This window comes from Canis aureus, chromosome 8, assembly GCF_053574225.1.
Source record: "Canis aureus isolate CA01 chromosome 8, VMU_Caureus_v.1.0, whole genome shotgun sequence".
In the NCBI taxonomy this organism is placed as follows: domain Eukaryota; kingdom Metazoa; phylum Chordata; class Mammalia; order Carnivora; family Canidae; genus Canis; species Canis aureus.
The window spans coordinates 10,115,764-10,137,640 of NC_135618.1; the positions used below are offsets into that span (position 1 = coordinate 10,115,764).

Sequence of the window (21,877 nt, forward strand, 5' to 3'; positions counted from 1 at the left end):
GAATTTCTAATTTTGCAAAGTATGGAGTGGTGATGCAGAATTTGCATATCTATCAAGTTCCCAGATGATGTTGCTGGTCAGGCAGGATAACATATTTTGAGAACCAAGACTGTAAAAATGGACTTGTATTTGTGCAAAGAGTCATACATAAAACTGGAAACAAACACATTTCCATCAGGAGAAGACTGAGTCTATAAAATACACTGGAATACAGTGCTGTAGTGACAATCTAAGAACTACAGCTATACAACAACATGGATAAATCCCTAAGCTAAAAAAGCAAGTAGCAGAAGAGTATATATAAAATATGTGCAAAATATATATACAGAAATCAATTTATATAAATACCAAAGCATGCAAAACATATACACAAACATAAATGTTTTGATAAAACAATACATAGGGGCACCTGGGTGGCTCAGCCAATTAAGCATCTGCCTTTAGCTCAGGTCATGATCCTGGGGTCTTGGGATGAGCCCCGCATTGGGCTTCCTGCTCAGTGGGGCATCTGTTTCTCTCTCTCCACCTGTATTTTCCCCCACTTATGCTATCCATCTTACTACTAAATAAATAAATAAATAAATAAATAAATAAATAATATAAATAAATAAAATCTTTTTTAAACACACACACACACACACACACACACACAAACAATGCATAAAACCAAGGGGAAGTTACATATATAGTTAAGAATAGTGATTATCTCTGCTGGGGAATAGGGGATATAAATGAAACAAAACATACAGGGCTTTAAATGTGTGCTTTAGGATGTATCAAATGGACGTCAGCTATTCCTTTTTTTAAAAAAAATATATTTTCAATTCACCTACATATTGAATGCCAATGTACTAAGTATTCATTAATAAGAAGAAAACAATCCCTAATTGCTATTAACTGTAACTACAACTGTTAATCTCTATTTTCATTGTTCTTCATAGCTGTTTTTTTTTTTAAAGACTGTCTATGTATTGGAATTTCCTAAAACAATTTTTAGAGACAGAAGGTTCTTTCATATCTCATAAACCTCCAAAGAGTCTGAGCTTTTCAGTCTTTAGGTATATATTTCTTTGTGGAATGATCACAAATTCCTACTGCCAGCGAGCCAGGCCATTTCTCTGTGACCTGCCTTGAAAACTACTCTTTCAACCAGATACTTCCAATATCCTGCTTCCTCAGTCATGAATAATTTTATAAGAAATCCAAAGCATTAATATTTTGAACTGGGATTCAAAGTTATCTCGTCTAACCATATACCTTTTGTGTGGATTTGTCTTGAAATGACACCAGAAGATGTCATTATTGAATTATATTGAATATCATATTGAATCATGTTATTGCAGAAAATTACATAATTAATAAAGCCATTATAAAAATATATCTTCAAAACTAAAAATACATAATTCAGGGGAAAAGTGTCTTTGATTGTGCATCTGACTTCTACAACCCAAATACAAGTTCTGGATATAACTTTTACAAGCACACAGAGCAAGTCTGTGTAAAAGTCTTTCAAGTATGTAAAGTGGTTTTTACTTTTCTGTTAAATATTATTCCCTTTAATCGAGATACGGTCACATCCTATATTGTCTCAATAATCCATCCCTTCACATACTCAAATCTATCAGTACATCTCTCAGATTATGACAGTACCACCTATTATTATCAGAAAATGAGACTTTGTTGATATATCCAATGATAATTTTAATTCATTTTAGCAGAAAATATAACATCGCTAATGTGTGCTGAAATTGCTTCAGGTTAATGTCCTTTAGTCTTTCTTCTTAAGATTTCTTTATTTGAGAGAGAAATTGACAGAACAGGGGCTGGGGGGAGAGACAATCTAAAGCAGACTCCGAGCTGAGCACAGAGCCTGAAATGAGCCTCTGTCTCACTACTGTGAGATCATGACCTGACCCAAAATCAAGAGTCAGCAGCTTAACCTTCTGAGCCACCCAGGCACCCCTCCTTTGACCTTTTGATAAAGCTTCCCGTTAATCCTCATTGTTTACTTCTAAGGTTCTAAGGTTCATGGTGTATGTAAAAGGTTTGTTGGTTTGTTTTTTAACATGAAGATTTAGATTAACTTTTATCTCATCAGGTTCATTTTACTTATCTATTCCTTTCAGATATTTTTGAGACCTCACATATGACAGTATGCAATATATAGTATATCATTTCCCTCCAAGCTTTCTATAACATATTACTAGCCTATTTCTCATATGCTCATCCAAAATACTGAGAAAAGAATTTGAATTAGGATCAAGATTAAACTCCTAATCTCCTAATCTTGATCTTAATCAAGATTAGGATTAAACTCTTTCACTTTACATATTTTGAAGATTTTTTTTTTAATTTACTTATTTATTTGAGAGAGGGAGAGAGATCATGAGCCGGGGGGAGGGCAGAGGGAGAAGCAGACTCCCCACTGAGCAGGGAGCCTGATGCAGGGATTGACCCAGGAACCCTGTGATCAGAGCCTGAGCCAAAGGCAGACAGGTAACCAACTGAGCCACCCAGGCACTCCTCTTTCTTTCACTTTAACATTGACCCTATCGTGAATATTTTTCTTGTGAGTCTATTTAAGAAATTGCCATTAGCAAAATAGTTAAGTACAAATGTCATCCTGTTACTCAGTAGTTTAAAATTTTAGTACTGTATCTCTAAAGGTATTTTTCACTTACCTATCTGGACATCCCATCCAAAGTATAAAGAAAGGTAGTTTGATATGTCTTATTTTCATGTGAGTGAGCATTTTTGACTTCTCTTAATTATTTGTGACTTCTGTCTAATGTCAAAACATCTATAAGCTAATCTGTATTAAAATCTTGCATAAGACCAATAACAACTTCATGTGATTTTAGTGTCCAGAATCCCTCTCTTTCTATGGGATGATTATTCAATTTCTGTATTCATTGACTCAGTACCTCTTTCATCATTTTTCTGGTAGGAGAATTTTATTTTTTCATGACGAAATCAATAACATGTTTTTGGGGTGGTATTTTCCCAAGAATACTCTTGTGACTCTGTCCAGTCTAATTCACTCTAGAATGGGTACATCACAAAAGATAGGTCAATGCTAGGACTTTAAAAATAAATAAATAAATGGAACGATTAGCTCTTTCTTCTGAGGTTACTGAGGCAACAGCATGCATCATAAAGATGGGTGACTAATTTGAGAGTGAGGGTGGTTCTCTTTTCCAGGAGATGGAAAATCACTATAGTCAGAAGATTATGTTCCCAGATACGCAGAACTGAGAGAGGGAGAAACAGATCTCTGATAACGTTGTTTGTGTCCCAGGTTCTCTCCAATCAGCTGCATACTAAAGTTTCCTTCTGATGTGAAGCAACACATTCTGAAAGTGTGAGTCTGATATTATGTTCTTGAACCTCTCTAAAACCTTTGGGTGCCTCTAGTAACTGCTGGAGTCCTTACAAATAATATTGTTGCTTTGGAAAATCAAAGAATTCAACCATTTCTTCACTTGATGACCAACTCTTCTGATTTCTGATAGCTCTTGTTTGCTTTCCATGCCAGCTCAAAGGAGACAGTGAACAGCTGAGAAATTGCATGATGTTAGTCAGTATTTCACTTCTTTCATACTTATTAGTGTGTTATAACCCTGTCTCTTCTGTTTTTCTACTTCCTGCTTTCCTTTATAGTCACAATAATTTGCTTATGAATTTTAGGGTGTATTTACTGATAGTTCATTTTGAGTTCCTTACGTTTTAAGGGAAATTTAGCTAAAGCAGTTTTTAAAGTAGTATTTGCATTTTAAAAATAGACTTTTATAGGAATATTCATATAAAAAACAATTACACACTAGCATATTTTTCTCTACTACTATACAGAGGAATTAAAATAAAATTGGTATGTTAGTTGCACGATATGTAAATTGAAAAGATATTTTATATCTTATTATTATTACAAGCTTAGTTTCATAAAACATGTCAAACCTTTTGGAGAACTGGTTTGAATAGGGCAGAACTTGCCTTTTTATTACTTTTTTATGTTTTTTAACTCATATTCATGGAAAACTCATCTCTAAATTTTCACTTCTGCACTGCTAAATATTTAATGTTATCAATTATAAGCATGTGTTTTTTCTATATGGTCATTTGATGTGTCTTTTTCATACAAACGCTGAGAAAAACACTGCAATGTGAAAGATGTAAGCCCTCCCTTTAGACTTTCTTCAATTGAGGCTGTTTTTGAAAGTAGCCTAGACCTTATTATTATTTTTTTTTTAAATTGGGCTTCTAGGCATTCTAAGTGAGAAAACCATTTGGAAAATGAACCAATGAACTCCAGCAATTTAAAGGGTGTCATAAGTCTGTGACAATGACATTAGGAGTGGTACAAAGTTCCCACATCCATCTCAATGGACTAATTATGGTCACTTAAGTGTCAATGTTGTTAACTTTTTTCACTGCAATGAAAAGAGCTCACTACTGTGCTTTTCTAGGACAGTTGAACACCCACCATAGCAGGAGGTGGCATTCATTTGAAATAATGTGCAATAGGGAGAGCCTTTACGAACTAGATGTGCAGAAACTTGAATATTATTTTGATTAATTGGTTAATTGAAGTGCTGCTACTACTGTCCTTAAAATTAGAATAAAAGTAATGGTTACACTGTTGTCAGCTAAAAAGTGGCAGGACTCCAACCGTGAAGTTTATAGGATTTTGAATTTTTTCTATAAAGTATCATCCACCGGCAGGGAAGACAGTTTACTTTAATAAGGTAATAAATATTTTTGAACATCCCTGTATCTTGTAGTACTACCTGATATGAAAACCCAAAGAAGGTCCAAATAAAGTAACAAGCAATGATGAATCCATACTCCCTTTCACAGGGCATTTGCAAGTTTCATGTTTTATTTTTTTTAAGATTTTATTTACTTATTTATTCATGAGACACAGAGAAGGAGAGAGAGAGAGAGACAGAGACAGAGACAGAGACAGAGATAGAGACAGAGAGAGATTGGTAGAGACACAGGCAGAGGGAGAAGCAGGCTCCATGCAGGGAGCCGGATATGGGACTTGATCCCAAGTCCCTCAGGTCAAGCCCTGGGCTGAAGGCAGCGCTAAACAGCTGAGCCACCCGGGCTGCCCCAAGTTTCATGTTTTAAATTGTGTTCATTATCATCTTCTCTGTGGCTGATGCTAAGCTGTGGAGTACACACACCAAAGTGCCACCAATAATTACGGCAAAAGGCATTCAGAAACTAGCAAAAACACTGAACTACTCTTAGTTGAACATTTCTATCTCAATACAAATGCAATAAGGACCATCACCATTTGAGATATGTGTCCTAATATGTACATGTTGTAATAGAAACATGTTTCTTTACAAAATATGTATGTTACATAACATATAACACATACAGTATATGTTGTGATTAAACATAGACTACATGTTGTAATTAAAAGATAATATTTTCATGAAATTAATTTGGTGATATGATATTTTTTTTTCTTTTTAGTTTAAAAAGAAAAAGAAAACTTTGTCTCACAAAACAAATTTAATTTTGATTTCAGGTACATGTTCCACCTACCAAAACCCTGAAATCAAACTAAATATTTACATTATCATAAAACAAAGAAAAACACTGTATACATTACATTTGGAAATGTGCATCCTATATGCAACCTTCCTCATATAATTTTGGGAAAAATAGCATTACTTCTTTCAAAAGCATACTCAGTAAGGTGTTGTGCTCTAATATCCTGTTAAACAAAACACCCTATTCCAATAATTATTTTTAAAGCAATTTTAATTAAATAAAGGAGAAGTCTGGGACCATAAAACAATCTGTGCTTTGTTACTCTAAATTACTGCCTCAGAGTTCTCTAATTTAAAAATAGATTAGAAAAATATGAATTCAATAGACTGCCTTTTTAATCATTCATCATTCATGAGTATAATGGAACAAATGTCTGTAATTATAATCAGTTAGGCCATTAAAATCCTAAATCCTGATATCAAAAGAACAACACTTTAAAGAGAGTCTTTAACTTATACAAAAAATAAAATAAAGTTTCTTTTTTGGGTACTTATTCTAGGCATGTTGAGGCTAACGAATTAGTTTTCTTTCCACATTTCAATACAGAGAATAGAGAGAAGATTGATGGCTTTTAGAGCTACACTCAGCAACCAATACAACTACTGTCAAAAAAATCAATTGATCATAAGTCTATGAATAAAATCTAAGAAATTTATTCATAGTAATATGGTTAAGTCTAAAAATTGTATAGAGACATATTCACATATAATATACATTTATTTTGCATATGTAATGTACGTATATATGTATGACAGCATTCTACAGCTAAGCAATAGAATGATAAACACAAAATGCCTAATAAAAGAGAAATAAAGTTATCAGGAAGGAATCAATAGGGATTTTCAGTGGCTTTGGCAATGAATTATTTCTTAAGTGGGATAATGAGTTCACTGATAGTGACCGTCTTGTTATATTTCATATGTTTTGGTTTTGTATGTGAAATATTTATATAAGAAGGTAATTATAGGGTTGACTGGGTGTTTCAGTGGTTGAGCATATGACTTTGACTCAGGGCATGATCCTGGAGATGCTAGATCGAGTCCCACATTGGGCTCCCTGCATGGAGCCTGCTTCTCCCTCTGCCTGTGTCTCTGCCTCTCTCTGTGTGTCTCTCATGAATAAATGAGTAACATCTTTTAAAAAAGGTAATTATAAAATAACTTTATTGGTGGGTTTAATCGTTGTCTAGTATTATGTTTCTTAAAAATCTCAGAATTTCAAAAGCTAAAAGCAATTGAAATTTATTTTTCTCACACGTGTCTGCTAATTCTAGCCTATTCTCAATGTAGTTGGTAGAATCACAAAAGAACAAGTCAAAACAAACAAGTTCAGCTCAACTCTGCTTATTTCACATCTACTTACACTACATTCCTACAGTTAAAGAAAATTTCTAGGCTAAACTGAAAGTCAGTATGACTGTGTTATATATTTTACCTATTGTAAAGGCAGGCATGGCAAGACCACTTGACAAAGGATGTGGATGTCTAATTTAATTATAGGGAGGGGGAGAAGAATTGGAAAAGATAATCCATCTGTCTCACTATAAAAGTCTAGTGAGTTTAAAGACAAAGTCTAGAAGTTATCTGGAAAGCTCCAGAAGTCCTCCAGAAGGAACAAAAAGGATGAGTATTAAAAGGAAAGTTCTGGGATCCCTGGGTGGCGCAGCGGTTTGGTGCCTGCCAAAGGCGCGATCCTGGAGATCCGGGATTGAATCCCACGTCAGGCTCCCGGTGCATGGAGCCTGCTTCTCCCTCTGCCTGTGTCTCTGCCTCTCTCTCTCTCACTGTGTGCCTATCATGAATAAATAAAAATAAAAAATAAATAAAAAAAGAAAATTGCATCCCTTCTTTAAAAAAAAAAAAAGGAAAGTTCTGATTCCATTATGGCTTTAAAGAACAGGAACATTTGTCAAACAAAAATAGAATGCATAATTTAAAAACTATTTTATATATAAAATATATGTTTATATATACATGCATGTTGATATATATTATATATACAGGTTTTCTAATTTAGAGGAAATAGTGTAAGAAAAATATAATTGATCATATATAAACAATAACTTATGACAAATTACATGTATATTTCCTGTCTTCAATTAATTATATACCTGTTCAGCTTGTCTTTTTCTTCATGATTCATTCAGTCATTATGTGTTGTATGTTTCTACTAATTTGTCCATTTCTTCTAGATTATTCAATTTGTTGGCATATAATTGTTTAGAGTAGTCTTTTAGGATCCTTTTTATTTCTGGGACATAGAAATAATGTCTCCCCTCTTCTATTTTTGTTCTTTGAGTCTTCTTTTTTTTTTTTTTCTTATGTTAGCTAAGGATTTGCCAATTTTGTCAATACAGCAAATCTTAGTGCTATTAATGTTTTCTATCATTTATTTAATTTATTTCTGCTCTAATCCTTAATAATTCCTTCCTTTTGCAAAACTTTTTGGGCTTATTTTGTTCTAGTTTCTTGAGATGTAAATGTTGTTGATTTGAGATCTTTCTTATAGGTTCTTCCTACTATAAACTTTTCTCTTATAACTGCTTATTCTGAATCCCATATATTTTAGTATTTTGTGTTTCATTTTTATCTGATTCAATATACTTTCTAATTTCCTTTTTGAGTTTCTCTTTGACCCAATCATTGTTCAAGAGTGTGTTGTTTAATTTCCACACATTTGCAAGCTTTCCACTTTTCCTTAGCCATTGAATTCTAGCTTTATTCTATTTTGGTTGGAAAGGTACTTGATATGATTTCAATCTTCTTAAATCTGTTAAGACTTGTTTTGTGGGCTACCTTGTGATCTATCCTGGAGAGTGTCTCTTTTGATTAGGAAACACTTTTAGTGTAAGAAAAGACAAGAATATCTGTATGTAGGTCTGCTATATGTCAACTCTAGTAGTTATAAATTAACTACCTGATTAAAATCAAACATTGAGATAGAAATCAATTAGTAAAGAGATGACCAGGACTTCATGAAATGTAAATCATTTCTAAAATATGGGGAAAATCAATATAATAAATCAGAGTCTATATACTAGAAAGGGAGGCTCAATATAATTACAAAAAATAAAGACAATTAGCTAAACCACAAGACATGCACTTTTGAAACACTGACTATCACCCCCAGAACACTAAACAGGAATAATATGGTAAATCACAGATAGGATTTAGGCATTTTTTTCTCCACAGCCTGAACTTGAAATACTATGTTGTATGCTTTGATTTTAGTTTTGCCACATACTAGGTTATTAACTATTGCAACAAGTTAGTTATTTAATTTCTCTGTTGCTTAATTTCCTCATCTGTAAAATGATAGGCATTGTGTGTATGCACTCATATGTGCAAGAAAGAGGGGAGAGAGAGAGCCAAAAAGGCAGAGAGGATGAAGTTTGATTTAAAACCCCAAAGCTTTACAAAAACACAAACGACAGGTGCACAATAAATATTGGCTCTTAGTTGCTCAATACGGTGGAAGAAATATTATTCCACTAGTCAGATGAATATATTTGGATCTCAGATCAGCTATATGTAAGGTGTTGGCTTAGACAAGCCTGTGAAAGTCCTTTTTATAACCCATGACATGGTAATGTTGTTGCCTACACCACAGAGTTGTTTGAATGAGATAACGTGTATAGGAGTGCTTAATAAATTATAGTTAATTATCGAACTTAGTGACTTATTCTTCTTTAATTATCTTTAAAGAATCATTTCCGACACTTGCATGTAAATGAAATAAACTAATAAAATTATTTTTCATTTTTTGGAGGGGATATAAATACTGACATTATAAAAACTAATATTGGAGAAAAAACATAACTTAGCCAGGTAGATAAATTATTTTGTATGATTTGTTACATCCCATTTCACCATGTCATTTCCTTCTACTTAGAAAAATTACTTCAAAATAAAAATACGATATTAGAACTAAAACTGAATTATTAAAAAGAATAAAAATACAACCAATGCATAGTGCCATTCATGACACAATTTTCTGAAACGTTAACTGTAATAATATCAAATATATTGATTTGTAGTCCACAATCCAGTTATATAAGTAACAATCCATATCTTTGGAAATTGAGTTTTGCTTGCAAATAAAATAAGAGTTAGGAAATAAAAATTTGATGATTTTGTACAAATTAGGTTAAACTTTTCATATACTTTAAAAAATATAAAGGGATTAGAAAAACAATTTATTTATGTGGCACAACTTCAAAATACAAGACATACAACGCTCTGGAGACTAGGGATTTGATTTATTCAATATTAAAAATGTCACTAAAGAAATCTTAACCAGAGATTTCAGTTTTTTAAGAAGTGAAATAATAAAAATAAAAAGCTTGAGCTTGTTGTATAAGAATATATTTCAGTTTTATGTGGAAATTGAATATATAAGTTTAGAAGGTTAATTTTTTAGGGAGGTAGAAATGTACACCAGTGTCATAATTTTCCATTTATCTTTAGGGATCTCCATTTATTTGAACTGTCTTGACAAATTCAACTGTGGATATTTTCAAATTATCTGAAATGTTCTGGTTATATTAAGTGGAAATCAGAATAAAGACCATTTTTCTTTTGTTGTACTGTATATTTTAATGATTTTGAATGTGTGATTGGAGTTTCCACTTGTATTACTAAATAAGGGAAGTCAATGAAACAATATACCTTAAAACCGTTAGGTATTTCATATTCCAAGTTCTGCACGTTTAGTAAAACTTATTACACTAACAATATCGACTCAGTTTGAGTGATGAAATCTGAGGTAGAAAGCACACTGCTTGTTTATGTTTAGGTTAGAGTTTAGCACCTTGTAACCTGAAATTTATTTTAACCTGTAAGTAATAGCAAAAACACCTTGATCAATTTATCTTACTCCTGATGAATGATGGCTATGTTGCTCTTGAGTCATAGAAACAAGTCAGCTGATTGCTCAAAAGGTACAAAAAAATTAGATGCTTTACTGCATTGTACTATTAGAAATCTATTATAATATTATGACAATGTTGTATAAACCCTTAAGTTTCATTTCAAAAGAATTCAATAAAATATCTGTATTTCTAAAAAATAATTAAAGCATGGATTCACTGAAAAACACATACCCTAGTAAATAAGCTATAGCTTTGCTTTCAAGGTCAGTGATTGCTCTATCTCATTATGATTTTGCCTGTGTCAAACAATATAGGTCTCCTTTAAAAGCCATCCTCTCCATTCTTCATTTAAAAAAATCAACACCAACCAACCAAAAAAAAATATTTTGTAGAAATTAGCTTCTCAGATTACCCATCAAGCCAACATGGAATCCTGAATAATCTTCAGAGCCAAGTAGAACTGAATTTGTAGTCCAAATATGGTAAATGCCAGCTCTATGGTTTTGGCTGGTCTTCTTAATTTCAAATTCTATAATAATAGAATTCTATAATAGGGAGATTATATTATAATTCTATAATAAGGGAGAAAATTGTACCTATCTTCTGGGATTATTTTAAGGATTAGGAATAAAATATATAAACTGGTATGTTTGATGCTCAGCAAATAGTAGCTCTAATTCAATATTGACTTAAAACTTCCCTTTTTGCTAGAATCTAAGATAGGCCTTGGACATACAAAGGTTTGGGCAACAGAAAAACAACAGCCTAGGTGAAAGAAAGGGGGTGACTACTAAAAGCCCTCTTTTGAAGAAGGAGGCTGAGTGGGGCAGGCAGGAAAGACGCGCGCACGCGTGCACACACACACACACACACACACACACACACTGTAGTTAAAGCATTATCATAGTCAGATCCAGCACAAAGATGTCTAAGTCATTTATGCAAAATTTCCTTTGCACTTGACCATCTGGGTACCTGGCGAACTTCACAGAAACAAAGATTTTGCTAATCTCAACTGTAGATCTCAAAGTCTGCCTAACTGCAAAGCAAAAAACAAATAAGCAAACACAAACTAGAATCAATATCAAGTTGATGGAAGTGAAAGGAAAGTGCTTATAGCTGATGACCTTGTGGCTGCATGAGTTTTGTAGAAAAACATTGAGTTTCAAGAAGATTTACATGAGTGTTTCTTTTTCAGAATGTTTATTCTAGTAGGCACATGTTTTCATATTGTACAACATTAATGCTCAATTTCATTAGTATATTACAAACCTGCTCTTATACATTTATCATGTAAAACTGCACAGTTTAGCAAAGTACTAGAGCGACTGTTCAAATTCAAATAAGAACACTTCATAGGTAGCTTATTTAAGACCTTCAATTATTTGGGAATCTATAATCAAACTTTTTTTCCCCATTAAGTAGAGTCATTAAGGAAAAATTATATACCTCATCTCACACTAGAAATGCATAAAATAGATTACTATACTGTTCATAATGTATCTCAATTAGTCTGTTTAAAATATGCTTTTCTACTAGAATGTAATGTAATCAGTTGGCAATCATTTTTAGATTTGTGATGGTTAATGTGCACATAGAGCTACAATGGAATCCTTAATTTTCTTTAGAAATATGAGTATTAAAAACAAACTCAATTTATATACATATTAATATATATTTTCAGCATGCACTTAAAATTTCTAACCTAAGAATTTTTGCTCATCCAGATATGTTTAGAATAAGGTAATATATGCCCGAGATGATCATATCGTCTCTCTATTTGTTCTTTCAACATTTACTAGACATTAACTGTATGCCAAGCAATGCATTATTACTTAATTCTCAAATGTCTATGATACAGATGTTATTATAACTTTCACTTTACAAGTATAAAACTTGAAGCCAGGAGAGATAAAGAGGTAAAATGAGTCTCCTATGATCTTATAGCTAGTCAGTATTGGTACCTATTCAGGCTTCTAGAGTCTGTATTTCTAAAGATTGTCCTATGCCCCCTCGCTGGCACTACTTCTGCGGTATCCATCATACACACTTAGTGAGGAGGAGGAGGATGTATCTGTACTGATACTGAATCAGTATCAGTAGTAGTATTAAGAACTACTTATTAAGAATTTTCTCATGGAACTAGTACCATTACAGATAATTAAAATCTTTGACAAACCACATAAACCTGAAAGAGTGTGTAGCTTGATGAGCTGAAGGATTCTAAGCAACCATAGATCAATAACAAGAGATTTTCTTGAATTTACTTTGCACAGAATATTTAATAGTATATTGTATACTGACAAGACAACATGAACTCATAAAATACCTAATGTGATAAGATACACAGCACAAGAAAAATGAGCACAGATTCATTGCTGCCAAGAATAGTCAAAACATGATTTTTATCTTGTACATTTTTATAACATTCAAAAAACATTATGTAAAATAAATTAAATCATAGCCATTTTATTAAGAACAAAGAAAACAAAATATCAAAATAGAAGCAGAAGAAAAAAACCCAACAGAGTATCAAATAATCCATGCATTTTAAAAGGATGATTACTAGATAAAATGTAAATTTATACCCAGATTTTTAATGTTATATATTCATGAATGGAGAATCACACATTGTCATAGCTGTCTTGTACAATTATGACCACTTTTTCACATTCAGTTGTACTTTTTATACTTTTTTTAGATTATCAAATATGTAACACTTTTGAAACACCCATTAGACTTTCCAGAAATACTGATTATCCAGCAACAGAAATTGGAAAATATCTACATTAGGTGGTTCTATGCAAAGGAACTAGAAGTTACTAAATCAAAAACCACATATATATCTGAACTAAGACCTAACCACCACTTATATACCACTGTTATTCTAAAGAAACATACTCTACATTCAATTCAAGCTCATTATTGGCAAAATCAGTTATTTTAGTATACTTATTTTGCAAAATTTTAGAATTATAGGAAATCACATATACCATTAATCATAATTTTGAATAATACTCATTTCTCTAGAAATACTTCTATTATCATTTTTATGGCTTATGTAAGTGTATCTGTAAGTTGGAAAAGACCTTTTAACCTGTGCATCGGGCATAAAATATAGAGGTTTTCAGGTAAAATAAGGGAATGCATATAAAATCAGCATACAACTAAAGATAATTTCTCCCCAGTTAAAAAGTATAGCCTTTTGAAGTCCTTTTACCTTTAAATTACTTATTTATAACAGTTATATAAAATATTGAATGAGTATAGAGTTAAGGTGTTGTGTGGAAGTGTTGTAAGTTAATGTTTATTATCAGTGGTTGATATTTTTCAAATACATGAGAATATCGTTTTCATTGGGTTTGATCCTTATATCTGTAATGTACAGAGGCTTTTAAAGCAACCTCTATCTTGTGAATACAAAAGGGAGATCTTAAATGATTTCAGCAAAGTACCATTGGGAGATAAGCACTATTGCAACCATATTTTTACATTCAGAAGTATAAAGAAGACATACTTCAAGTATATCATGCTGCATCAAATTTTTACTTTCCGTGAACTTATTCCCATCAGCATGAAAACACCTCCAAAGTTTGACCATCCTAAATAACAAAATCCCATAAGCAAACCTACTCCTAACCTCTAATCCCCTCTATCTCCTTGTTCTTTTTCCCTCTTATGGCTAAACTCCATAATAATCATATTTATTGTATTTGAGTCACATTGATTATAGCATGCAGTTAATGTATGTACCACTAAGAAAGGAAAATGCTAATTAAGCTCTGATCAAAGCTTTCTTATCACTTAGAATTTTTATTTTATGTATAGTGGAAGAGCTTTTTAGTTTTTATTTATGTAACAGTAATGAAAATGTAAACAACTGTGACAAAGCTCATGCATAAGCAGGCAATGACAACTGCATAAGAATAGCTGCCTAAGTAGTAATAGACATGAAATGTGATTAATTTTAATATATATCCCAATTCCAGAGATTTAAAATATGAAATAGCACATATCTTAGAGCTGATGAAATATAGTAGGTGTCTATATTCTGTGTCTAGGCATTGTCTCCCTGGCCTTTCTCGAATCTTCTCTAGTTACGCTTTCATCCATGCAACTCCAGCTGAAAATCTCACTATCAATGTTACCAATGATCATGTGTTAAAAATCCAATGGGAGATTTACTTGTTCTATATGCAGTATTTGAAACATGAAATACCTTCTTCAGGCTTTCAGAATGTGGATTCACTTGATCTCTTCCACCTCTCTTATTGCTATTAGTTTCCTTTGCTGCTTCCTTTCTCTTCATCTTTAAATATTGGATTGCCCCGAGTTCAGTTCCTGCAGCTCTTCTTACATCTGCACTCACTCTTCTGGTGATCAAACACAGCTGTGGCTTTAATGAACTAGCTCTAACTGGCAATGCTCACATTTTTACTTTTTATTCAGACCTCTCCTCCAGATTCCAGGATTTCCCAGTTATGAACTTGACATGCCCATCTCCATGTCTTAATGACCTTTCAAAGTTAATTTGATCATTTCTCTAAATCCAGCTTCTCCATATTTACTCCCATGTCCGGAAATATCTATCTCATCCTTCCAGTAGCAGACACTAACTTCTCTCTTGTACACTTCCCACCTAATGTGTGAGGAATCCTTATTGGGTCTAATTAAAGTTAGAGTCAATATCTGACCACTTCTCATCACTTCTACTACTACCACGCTTCTCAAGCTGTGGGCTGTTGTCGCCTCAGTTCATCACACGTGCCACTAGCTGGTGTTTTTCTTGACATTCTTGTTCCTTTAGAGTCTATTCTTTTTTTAAGATTGTATTTGTTTATTCATGAGAGACACAGAGAGAGAGGCAGAGACATGGGCAGAGGGAGAAGCAGGCTCCCGGATGGGAGCCCAATGCAGGACTCGATCCCAAGACCCCGGGATCATGACCTATGCCAAAGGCAGATGCTCAACCCTGAGCCACACGGGTGCCCTAGAGTCTATTCTTAATATAAAAGCCAGAATTATCTTTTGGAAATGAAGTCATATCATGCTGTTCCTCTTCTTAAAGCTCTCCAATGGCTTTCTCTCACACTCAGTATGAAACACTCTAGTGGCTTCCAAGGCCCCCATAATCTATACCACCAGCACCACCAGCATCACCACCTCACTTTTCCCACCTGTTTGTCTTCACCACTTGTCTTTACATACTTGTGTAGATCTCCTCGACTTACTTCAGACACTGCATATAAGCTCTGACCTCAGGACCATTGCATTTTTTTTTTATTGTTTTTTTTTTTTTTTCTGCCTGTAACACTTCTGTCCCAGATAATTCTGTGACTGTGCTTTTTTATCTTGTCTTTATTCAAAGCCCACCTACTCAGTGAATAGTTCTGTGACCGTGCAAATTGCCACCAAGATGGACTCTTCTAGGATTTCTAACCTGTATTATTTTTCCACTGAATTTATCACTGTCTCATGAAAGAAGTATGCTATTTTATTTTACATGTATCTCTTCCCTTTGGATTGGACAGGTCTTTTTTTTTTCTTCTTGTTCTTTATTTATTGTAGTATCCTAGTACCAAAAGTAATACTTTACATAATGTAGATACTCAAACACCACTCTTAAATAAATGAGTGAAATATATTTTAGTCCAAAGCCAGGCTAAAAAAAAAAAGGTAATCTTATTATTTAAAAAATAATAAAGAGCAATGACCCCAGTAAAGAGAATAGAGTAAGTATAAATGGTTTTACTACTCTGGAAGCATATATTTAACCTGAACCTTATGTTCCAACTAATTAGAACTGGCACTTGGAATCATGGCTACTATTTTTGAGGTTCATCAATCAAAAGTGATGATAATTTTCACCCCATTTTCTTTGAGTATATCAATATGGTATGAACTATCAGTAAACCAGAGATGAGGATAAAAATATTTTCCCTAATTAATTACTGGTACATTATTACCTGGCACTATAGAGTGCTAAATCATTCCAAGTCAACACTTAGTCTCACTACTTCTGATACCCTATGATTTAGATAATACTGAAAATACATGTATTTGTTACTTCTTGTAGTGTGGTTTAATATCATTGATTCAAGTACCAAATGAAAACTTTTAAAAGGTAATAATCCATTTAAAGTATGTATTAGGAATACAAAAGCAATTGGAATATCTCTGTTTCATATGTAACACAACCAAAGTAATGATGTAAAAGAGAAAGTAAATCCTATTTGTATGTACCAGCACCATGGCAGATTATACTTTGATGGAAAATATTGACATTATTCATATTAATTAAGTGCATCTTATGTGCGTCATGATTTAGTAATTCAGAGTAGAATTTTCTTAAGTCAATTTTAGAAATGAAAAATCTATATGAATTTGTCTGTAAAGGTAAATGCTTCAACCTTAGCATTCTGAATAAAACTGTCTCCACTTTTCTGTTAGATTACTTAAATGCTCTCTGAATTTTTGGTGTTTCCATAATTACATTTTAGATACATTTTTACCTGTTTCATCAAAAGTAAATTAACAGCAAAACAAACATCCTAAAAATGCATTTGATTTTATGTTCTATGAAATTTTAATCACAAAAAATAATAAGCCAGGAATAAAACATTTTTTTCTGAAGTTTTAAATATAAAATGTTAGGATTTTGGAACTCCTTTGATGAATAGCATTGAGATCTGAGCATCATTTTCCCTTGATCTCTACCAAGAACACAGTTAGAAAGGTGAAAAAAGATACTTAAAAGTAATTGTTGATGTTGTTTTCCCTAAATGACCCTTTTATCATCATATCTTACTATCTTAACAGTAATAATAAAACTAGAGAAATAGCGTCCAGGTTTCAAACATCTAGTATGAACTAGACACTGGATGGACATGATCCCAAATATTCCAACAAATAGTAACCAAGTAGCCCTCAAAGGGCTACATTATATTATATACATAACATGCCATCTTCAAGGATCTACTATTATCCTCATTCCATAGGTGAAGAAACGGCCTCAAACTGAATGGTAAATTGTATCATTATTCCTAAATCCTTAATGCTTCCTGCATCCATGAACTTTGTCTTGGGACAGTGTCTTTGAATAAAGGGGTGGAGTATATTTTTCTATTCTTTGACCATGAATGACTTGCTTTGGAAAATATAATGTGTGAAATTTTAAGTCTAGGCTTTACAAGGACTGGCATGTATCCACTTCTTGCACCATTGCTATTATAATATAAAGTATACATCTTAGCTTGCCAACTAGTCCGAAATTAATAAGAAAAAAATGGATCGGAGCTGCCACTGCTGATACACAGACCTGCAGTGAGAAGCAGAGCTGCTTAGCTATTATAGGCTGAAAGAAGGATTTCCAGCTAAAGCCAGTCTAAATCAGATGAACTCTAGCTGGCCTAAAAATGTGTGAATTACAGTGGATTATTGTACTTTTAAATGATATTTTGGACAGGATTTTCAAGCAAGACTAACAAATCAATACAAGGAAGTTAACGTTTGCTCAAAGTTTCCCAGCTATTATGTGGTAGAACCAGGTGCTAAACTAAAATGATCTTAATATATCATCTCAACTTCTTAAGCATTATGATTCCTATTGCCAAGTTTTCAAACAATCCAGAGTTCAAAATAACAAATATGAATGTACTCCCGACCATAATCTAAGCCAAATCAGTGCCCAAGACTGATCATACATTTGGATCTTCCTGACACAGACCCAGTTTTCTTCTTTTTCACTATCATAATTACGAAAAGCCCTCCTTGTGCCTTGAAAAGTTCCAGTTATTATATGTTTACCCTAGTGAACACTAATAAATCTAGCGACAAGTTACTGTGTGTTGTCTTTACCCTGATAGGGAATCAAAGGTAAAGAGCTAGTTGGAGAAAGAAAATATGATTTGATGTCAGGGATGAAGGGAAGGGAGGCCGGAGGCAATGTGACTTCAACACCATCTTTCCATCAATTTCCATGTGCTGGGAAACTGAACTAAGAGAAGATGATCAGTTTTACACCTATTGATTTTGAGATACCTAAGGGGGTTGGGTTATTCACATAAAGATGTTTTAATTTTGGATGTTTTAATTTCCCAGTGGCTTGTAGTTGGTAGGAGAACCCATCTGAGAATCTGGAGAGTGAAGTGAGATTGAACCCTGGCCTTAGATTAATAAACTGTATCATTTGGACATAGCAATTAAAATCTATAAACCTTCTTCCATAAAACCAGAAAAACAATAATACACCATTCAACTCATCAGGTTATAAGAATGTTTATGGAATTATTTTACAGTCAGTAACATTAATTTTAGTCTTAAACACTCTATTGTTGCAGTAATGAGAGCCACTGAAGTTTACTATTACAATTATATACTTATAATTTTTATATTATATATTTACAAGTTTACAAATATTGTATATTTGTAATTATAATATATATTTAGAAGTTTACAAATATATATTTACAATTACAATACTATATTTAATTCTGGCACATTATTTTTAGATTAAAATGTGAAAATGAAAATCCATAGTCTGATTATCCATGAGCAGTAAACATTATCCTTATAGATAATATTAAGACTGTGTATATAGTCTCTAAAAGTAGTACTTATACTTAGTAAGATAAAGGAAAAATCAACTAAATTATAATGAAACAGCATTTATTGGGAACCAAAGCATGTATCTCACTGGTATCTGTGAAAATACTTGGCTTTAACCATGTTTAAATATTTCCTTTTTGTGTTTTGATTATCTTTAATATCATTAACCCATGATAACTAAAATAGTTTACCTTAGGACTTCTGTTTCTGGGTATGATTAAAAAGTTTGTATCACATAAACCCTTCCATTAAGGACTAATGAAAAACTGGATAACATTTCTTTAAAAAATGGAGAACACTGAAGAACAAACAAGATAGGCAGGATCTGGGAGGTTATTATCCTATGAAGAATGGAATACACAGAGCTGAGTCCAACTCTTTCTACCATTTTCCATCTGGAGAGATCTCTAATTCCTAACTTGAAATATAGAAACTATGCAAAGAGTGAAAGTTTACAGCGGCACCTGGAGAGCTCAGTCATTTGAGTGTCTGACTCTCGGTTTTGGTTGAGGTCATGATCTCAGAGTGGAGGGATTGGGTGCATCAGGCTCATGCTCAGTGTGGAGTTGGCTTCTGTCCTCTCCATCTGACCCTCTCCCTACTCACTCTCTTTCTCTCTCTCTCTCAAATAAATAAATAAATAGATAGATAGATAAATAAATAAATATTTTTTTTAAAGAGTGAAAGTTTACAGATCTTAGCAGCCTCATTATGAAATTCTAAACTGGACAGTAGCCTGATGCCAAGAAACTAAATAGAAAATAACTTTTGAAGGGAAGAAACAAACAAAAACAAACAAAAAACACATGAAATAAGCTGAATTTTCCAAAGATTCCCAAACTGAAAGAAAGATAAATTGTATTTCGGGAACTATTAAAAAAAAAGAAGCTCTAGTAAAAACATCAGGCTTTCAACTGTGACCCTTGAAAGATAATGTTCTGAGAGTAAAACCAAACAGGACAAATAGACAACTCCTCAGAAGGCTTAAAATCCTACCATCTGTCCCTTTGACTGAGTCAGCTTGAGCTATTTATTTATTTAGTTTTATTGTGGTAAAATACATATAATATACAATTTACCACCTTAGGACTTCTATGAGTGCAGCCTAATAGTATGAAATGCATTCTTAGTGCTGTGCAACCATCACCAAAATCCATCTCCATAACTCTTCTTCTTATAAAACAAAAACTCTGTATCCATTTAACAATAACTCCCCACTCAACTTGATTTTTTTTTTTCAAATTAAAGAACAAAAGAAGTTGAATCTTGCCTGGTAATAGATAATATATTTTCGATCTTCTATAATCTTACATATCAATTCTCAGCACTTAATTTAAAAAATAAATAAGGCATACCACTTTGGAAAAGTCTTCAGCAGGGCTCACTTAAACTTATCAGGGGGACGCCTGGGTGGCTCAGTGGCTGAGCGTCTGCCTTTGGCTCCTGGTGTGATTCCTGGTCTGGGGATCAAGTCCCACGTGGGTCTCCCTGCAGGGAGCCTGCTTCTCCCTCTGCTTATGTTTCTGTCTCTCTCTGGGTCTCTCATGATAAATAAATAAAATCTTAGAAACAATAAAAATAAATAAAACTTAATATGTACAATCCTATGGGCAAGAAATATCCAACAAAATTGCTTTCATATGTGAACTGGAAGACACATTCATAGATATTCATAGTGGAATCATTAAAGCAGTCCCAGCCAAACTGTAAACAACCCAAATAATCATTAACAAAACAACAGATAAATAATTCTTATATATTCATATGATGGAAAACTAGTATGCAATGAAAATGAATGAGCTTTTTCTATATGAACAACATGGATGAAACTCACAGACCTAACACTAAGCAGAAGGTAGATGCAAAAGAGTAGATACTGGATGACTCCACTCCTGCTGCTCAGGAACAGACAGAGGTGATCTACGGTAATAGACGTCAGAGGAGCGGTGCCACTGGGACAGAGTAGGAAGGAGCACAAGGGAGGCTTCTGAAACTTTGTTAATGTTCTGTTTCTGGCCTGGGTAGTGGTCCACAAACATGCTTACATTGCAGATTTATCAAGTTATATGTTAAAGATTTGCAAACTTTCCTGTGTGTTATGCTTCAAAAAAAAATGACTAGAAATGTGCATAAGACAGCATTTTTCACTCGCCTATCTGATATACCAGATATTATTGCATAAAAACTATCTGATATTTGCACATTAGGTAAATGAAATGGAATGATGCATTTAAACACACAGAAGTTGGAATTTACTGTAAAAAGATAATAAATGTTTTATAAATTTTTCTTGGGCATTTAGGCATCTTTTTGGTTTATTTTCAGTGACTTTCTCATTTTTTTACCTTTTATTTCTAATTGAACCATAACAAATTATTACTTCTCTGTTTATATTTAAAATGTCCACATGGTGCTTACTCTGTGTTAGACACTGTTTTAAGCACTTTAGCTATTATTTATTTATATTATTTGACTTAATCCTCGCTGTGACCACAAATACTTATGCATGTAAACATATGTTTTAACAATATAATATATATGCACATGTATATGTTATTTTTATGTATGTGTATGTATACTATTATATATCTGTATGTATACACATGTAATATATATCTGTATATATGTCCATCTATTCCTCTCTACATATTGTCAACAGTACAATTGTAAACACATAAAACCAATTATAAAAAAATATGCATTTATCCCTCAGGTAAAAGGGGATCCTGGGGACGCCTGGTGGCTCAGTGATTGAGCGTCTACCTTTGGCCCAGTGATCCTGGAGTCCTGGGATCGAGTCCCACATCAGATTCCCTGCATTGAGCCTGCTTCTCC

At 33.1% G+C, this 21,877-nt stretch overlaps 2 long non-coding RNA genes across 8 annotated transcripts in view; one reads left to right on the forward strand and one right to left on the reverse strand.

Annotated features, from left to right (window-relative positions):
* LOC144318320 (uncharacterized) overlaps positions 1-21,877 on the reverse strand; it is an 85,977-nt gene that overhangs the window by 20,312 nt on the left and 43,788 nt on the right. The window lies entirely within an intron of this gene.
* The window catches only part of LOC144318319 (uncharacterized), an 88,038-nt gene continuing 69,332 nt past the window's right edge, over positions 3,172-21,877 (forward strand). For all 7 annotated transcript variants that reach the window (XR_013384170.1, XR_013384169.1, XR_013384172.1 and 4 more), the window contains exon 1: positions 3,172-3,361. This is a non-coding gene — a long non-coding RNA (uncharacterized LOC144318319). The remainder of the gene's footprint in view (positions 3,362-21,877) is intronic.